The 6,602-nt window shown below is 46.7% G+C and overlaps 1 protein-coding gene across 1 annotated transcript in view; it reads left to right on the top strand.

The window, feature by feature from the left end:
* The window catches only part of DOT1L (DOT1 like histone lysine methyltransferase), a 90,419-nt gene that overhangs the window by 29,837 nt on the left and 53,980 nt on the right, over window positions 1-6,602 (top strand). The window lies entirely within an intron of this gene.

The following is a 6,602-nucleotide window of genomic DNA, read 5'->3' as shown; positions in this document are numbered from 1 at the left end:
CCGCGGCATGTGGGATCTTCCCGGACCGGGGCGCGAACCCGTGTCCCCTGCATCGGCAGGCGGACTCGCAACCACTGCGCCACCAGGGAAGCCCCAACCTTTGCATTTTGAGATTCATCCAGGCTCCTGTGTGTAGCGGCAGTCTCCTCCTTTGCGGTGCCGGATATGAATGTGCCACAGTTTATTCACCCGCTGTCTTCTTTTTTTTATTTAATATTTATTTATTTAGGGTGTGCCAGGTCTTAGTTGTGGCACGGCGGGATCTAGATCCAACCTGGGCCCCCTGCATTGGGAGCACGGAGTCTTAACCACTGGACCACCAGGGAAGTCCCTCACCCGTTGTCTTCTGAAAGGACATTTACATTATTTCCAGTTGTTGGCTACTGTGAATAGAACCACCATGGACATTCTGGTGCACGTCCTTTAGAAGGGAGTAGACATGTTCCTCTTGGGTGCGCCCTTTGGAGGGGAACTGCTGAGACCTAGAGTAGTAATGTCAGCTCTGGTGGATCCTGCTGGACAGTTTTCCAAAGTGGCTGCTCCAATCTGCACTCCCACCAGGAAGATACGGGTGTTCCAGTGGCTCCCACCTGAACCAGCACTCCGCGTTGTCTGTTTCTTTAATTTTGGCCCTTTGAGGAAGAGGAATGTCCACCCGAGGGTTAAAAGACAATACTGGGGACTTCCTTGGTGGCGCAGTGGTTAAGAATCCACCTGCCAATGCAGGGGACACAGGTTCGCGCTCTGGGCCGGGAAGATCCCACATGCCGTGGAGCACCTAAGCTCGCGCCACAACTACTGAGCCTGCGAGCCACAACTACTGAAGGCCGCATGCCTAGAGCCCGTCCGGAACAAGAGAAGCCACTGCAATGAGAAGCCCGCACACCACAACGAAGAGTAGCCCCCACTCGCCACAACTAGAGAAAGCCCACGCACAGCAACGAAGACCAAACGCAGAAAAAAAAAAAAAAAGACGATACTGGCCAGGTGATCAAGGGTAAATTCGTTTGTCATAAGTCGCACTGATGCTGTGTATCCTTGATGTGACCTGAGGATAATGGCATTTTTATCTCTGTCTGGATCTTCCACCCCAAACCCCGTAACTCCAGACCAACCATAAGAAAAACATCAGAAAACAAACAGATAAACAAATTGAGGGACAAAATACCTGACCAGTCCTCCTCAAAACTTTCAAGGTATCAAAACCCAGGGACATCTGAGAAATGTCACAGCCCAGAGGAGACTGGGACAGAAAAAGGACCTTAGGGGAAAACTAGGGAAATTCTAATAAAGTGTGGACTTTAGTTAATCGTAATGTATCCATCTTGGTTCCTTAGTTGGATAAACATGTTGTACTAATGTGTTGGAAATAGGGGTACTGGGTCGGGGTCCACTGGCATTCTGTACACTCTGTACAGATCTCTGCAACATTTTTGTAACTCTGAGCTCTTCTAAAATTAAGCAAGTGCTAAACAGAGATAAGAATGTTATTTCCTTGATTTGAACATGCCTGAGTTTCTTTTCATGGTCACATTTTTGCTATCTGGATTTGTCTTGGAATTAGTAGCAAAGGAGAGTTGCCAGCCCCTGGGAAGATGCGGCTGGTTTGCAGGTGGCTTGCTCTGGAGCTGAAGACCACGGTGGGAAGTCTGCAGCCTCAGGCTGCACTTAGAACCATGGGAGGGGATGGGCCAGCTCAGTTAGGGATAGAACCTATAAATAAAATTTTTTTTTCTTTTCCATTATGGCTTATCACAGGATATTGAATATAGTTCCCTGTGCTAGACAGTAGGACCTTGTAGTTTATCCATCCTATATTTAATAGTTTGCATCTGCTAACCCGAAACTCCCAATCCAACCCTCCCTCACTCTTTCTCCCCCTCGGCAACCACAAGTCTGTTCTCTATGTCTGTGAGTCTGTTTTTGTTTTGTAGACAAGTTCATTTGTGTCGTATTTTAGATTTCACATATAAGTGAGATCATATGATATTTGTCTTTCTCTGTCTGACTTACTTCACTTAGTATGATAATCTCTAGGTCCATCACTTTGCTGCAAATAGCATTATTTCCTTCTTTTATGGCTGAATAATATTCCATTGTATATATGTACCACATCTTCTTTATCCATTCATCCATCAGTGGACATTTAGGTAGCTTCCATGTCTTGGCTATTGTAAACAGTGCTGCAATGAACATTGGGGTGCATGTATCTTTTCTTTCTTTCTTTCTTTCTTTTGTCACACGGCATGTGGGATCTTAGTTCCCCAACCAGAGATGGAACCCATGCCCCCTGCACTGGAAGCATGGAGCCTTAACAACTGGACCACCAGGGAAATTAGAGTTTTCTCCAGATCTATGCCCAGGAGTGGAATTGCAGGACCCTATGGCAGCTCTATTTGTTCTCTGCATGTCTCACATCCACCACCTGCAATCCAATCCTTGCTCTCAACGTCATCTTCGGGGAATCCAACCTGTGACAGGGACCTTGACAAGAAGAAATGGCTCAGGGAAAATCTACCTGCATAGGGAAGAGATAGAGGCCATCGCCCCTGGGGTGAGGCGGGGATGGTGGGCACAGAGATTTGTCATTTCACCCCCGATACTCATCTCAGCCTTCCTGGCTGCCCCACTCTAGGTCACCTCGGGATACAGTGGTGACCCGGATAGAGTTCCTGCCTGTGCAGGAATCTGGGGGCACCAGCGGGTCTGAATAATGTTAGTACAGGGTCCCCCCTGCGGCACTGGCGTTATTGGGGGCGGGTCATCCTCTGCTGGGGGTCCCTCCTGGGCACTGTGTGGCAGCAGCATCCCTGGCCCCACCCATTTGATTCCAGGGGCCCCTCCCTCCCAGGTGTGACAACCACAGATTTTCCCCAGACATCACCGAAGAACTGGGTGAGGTGGGGGCAGGATGACCCTCGGCGAGGACAGCTGTGTTGAAGCAACCAGCCTGGCCCAGGGCAAGGTCTGCTCCAATCCCGTCAGAGCCTGCATTTAGAACTGCCCCTTCCCTCTCCCACCTCCCCTGCCCTTCAGTGGTCTCTGCGACATCACCCCATGTAATAAATCACACCTTCTCAGTTTACTGTCCCCAGCACCTAGAAGAGTGTCTGCTGTGTCGTAAGGTGCTTCATAAATACTTGCTGAATAAAGGAGTTGAATAAAGGGATGAGTGGATGAATGAATGAAGGTTACAATGGAAGGAAGGGGGAGATTCCCTTTCTGGCTCTCGGGGGTTGGGAGATCAAGTGAAAGATCCGTCCTAAATAGGCTGACCAGCCTTCTGGGGTTCCCCAGGACTGAGGGTTTCCCCAGAGTTCCAGTGCTCAAACCTGAGCAGTCCTGGGCAAACTGGGGGCGGGTGTTGGTCACCCTATGTAAACACAGTAACAATTCCAAGTGCAATAGCAATGGCCAAGGACCTCTACGGTCTTATTGACCAGGCACAGTTCTTTACCTGGTGGGGAAGGGTGGGCTGGGATTGGAATTCCGGTGATCCAGAGCGGGCGGGTGAGGGCACACCCCGGGCTTGTGTAGGGGAGTCCAGGAAGGTTCTGGAGGAAGTGACAGTGACACAGGAGGGAGGGAGGAGTCTAAGGAAGAACGTCCCACAGCACAATTTGTACCAATGACCCTGGGCCCAAGGTCACACCTGACCAGGGTTTGCTTTTTTTTTCTTAATTTACTTTTTCCCACATGGATATGCAATTGTCCTAATGCCATTTATTGAAAACTCCTTAATTTCCTCACTTTCTGTCATATCAAGTTCTCATATATCTGTTTCTGGACCTTTATTCTATACCATAGAGCTATACGTCCCATCCCTGCACCAATAGGGCTGTTTCATCACTATAACTTTTTTTTTTATTCATTTCTTTGGCCGTGCCGGGCGGCATGTGGGATCTTATTTCCCTGACCAGGGATCGAACGCGCACCCCTTGCAGTGGAAGCTCGGAGTCTTAATCACTGGACCTCCAGGGAAGTCCCCAGGGCTTGCTTTGACATCCGTCGCATGGTGGGGGTGGGCATGGGGAGAAGCGAGCCATCCTATGTAGAAATGCAGGGTGGAGGGCAGGACAGCTGGAGCGGGAGGGGAAGAGGCGGAGGAGGGAGGGAGGGAGGGCGGGGGAGAGACAGACAGAGAGTTTCCGGAGACAATAGCTCTGGCGTGTCCTAGGGCATGAAAGCTGAAAATACCTCCTAGTGCCGGGAGCCTTGGAGCCGGAGCCCGGGAGCCATAGTGACTGCCTCTCCCCGCTGGTGTGTGTGGGGGGGTGGCTCTGGATTTCTCAGGCTGGGAATGGGGTGCACAGAGCAGGGATGGACCAGGGACCCTTCTCCCTAGGACCTCGCGGGCCATGCTCAGCTCACAAAGCTGAGCCACTCCTGGCCCAACGAGTGGGGGGCTTATCCTCCCTGTCCCCTGGATCACACCCCCTCACACACAACTTGCCGGTGTGTGCTCCCAGCAACCAAGAGAATCTGTTTTTAAAAGATTTGGGGGAGGGGGTAAACAAACAAACAAGAGCAGAATGGATACTTTCTCAGAATGTGAATGGCTCTGTGTAAACCCACCCCCAGGGTAACCACAGTCCTGACCTCTAACAACCTTGATGAGTCAGCCTTGGTCTGGGCTTGTGGACCCATGGAAGCTTCCTCGTCCCCTCCTTCAGATCCCATCTCTCCCTCTGTGTCTTTGCGAGAAGCACCCGGGGAAATGAGACTGCTAGGCTGTACTGCTGCTAGAACTCCACCTGGGCTCCACCAGGCTCTAGTGTCACCCCCCCCGCCCCCCGCCCTGTGCAGCTCTCTGACCCTGAGGCACCTCAACTGGTAGAAGCGGCATCACCTTCCCTCCCGGGACTTGTGACACTTAAGGGAGACACCGAAAGGACAAGCGTTTGGCTCCCTGGCTGGCAAAGAGCAGGTGCTCAATTGTCATAAGTGTCCGTATCAGTGAGGGTTCTCCAGACAAACAGAATCCATAGGGTGTGTGTGTATACACACACACGTACATATGTACACGCATACAAAACTATACAGCTGTGTATATATGCAGTATTCATAAACATATACACATATAGTATATACAATACACACATACATATATACACATATAAAATGCATAGTTTGTATATATACAGTATGTATACACACATATACACATAATACATACAATACACACATACATATACACTATACATACACACATATAATAAAATGCATAGTTTGTATATATACAGTATGTACACATGCATATAACATATACAATATATACACCTAGGTACATATATATCATATATATATATACATACATACAAAGGTATATTAGGTGTGTATATATACAGTATACATACATACACATATACTATACATACACATATAATATATGCAATACATGCACATACATACATGTAGACACACATATACACCTACATATAAAAGCATATAGCATAAAAATATATATGTACTGTATATATAAATACACAGTATATATACATACATACATCATATATATAAAATATATACACATACATATATACAATGTATATACACACATACACACCTATACGTAAATATGTGCATGTATATACACATATAAATACATACGCAAGTGTGTATATATACAGTATATACATATATACATATAATGCCTATACAACATATACACATACAGGTATACAACATATATACACATCTATACACTGTATACATACATACATACAGTGTACATATACTGTATATATACACACCCATATATAAATATATGGGTGTGTATATATACAGCATGTTCACATGTATAATACGTATACTATATATATACACATACATACATATATATACAATATATACACACAAATATATAGGTTTCTATGTATACTATATATAGTACACATATACTACATACGCACGGACATATAAACATATGCGTATATACATATAAACGTGTATGTACATACCTTATATTCAATATATATGCATGCATACATACATATATATAATATGGATACACACGTATACAAATTAATAGGCGTGTATATATTCAGTATTTTTAGATATATAGTTTTGTTTTAATAAGTTGACTCACGTGACCGTGCGGCAGGCAAGTCAGGGCAGGACTCTGGGCTGGAGACACAGGGAAGAGCTGATGTCTGAAGGCCATTGGAGGAACAGTTCCCTCTTTCTACGGAACCTCATTTTTCTCTCGTCCTTCAACTGATTGACGAGGCCCACCCACGCCGTGGCATTGACAATCTCCTTTACGCAAAGTGGACCGATTTCAGTGTTAATCTCATCTGAAAAATACCTTCCTGGCCATATCTGGAATGTTTGTGGTTGCCAGGGCCCCGCGCAGTGCGCACATGAAATTAACCATCCCCGTAGCGTTGATGACACTTTATTTTCTCCCCCGAGCATTGTCACTACTATTCCAATTAAAATGGCAGCGCCAAGAGGGCAGGGCATTTCCTTTTTTGCCAGTACTGAGCGTCCAGGGTCTGGTGCCTAGCATAGGCTAAATACACGGCATTCTTGTGAACAGAAGCGGGGATTCCGGCTGTCACATTTAATGAGGAATTATAGTGATTAATGACGGGGCGGGG

This window comes from Lipotes vexillifer, unplaced genomic scaffold, assembly GCF_000442215.2.
Source record: "Lipotes vexillifer unplaced genomic scaffold, Lipotes_vexillifer_v1.1 scaffold225, whole genome shotgun sequence".
In the NCBI taxonomy this organism is placed as follows: Eukaryota; Metazoa; Chordata; class Mammalia; order Artiodactyla; family Lipotidae; genus Lipotes; species Lipotes vexillifer.
The sequence above is the reverse complement of the archived record's forward strand: the minus strand, read 5'-3'. Positions and strand labels throughout refer to the sequence as shown.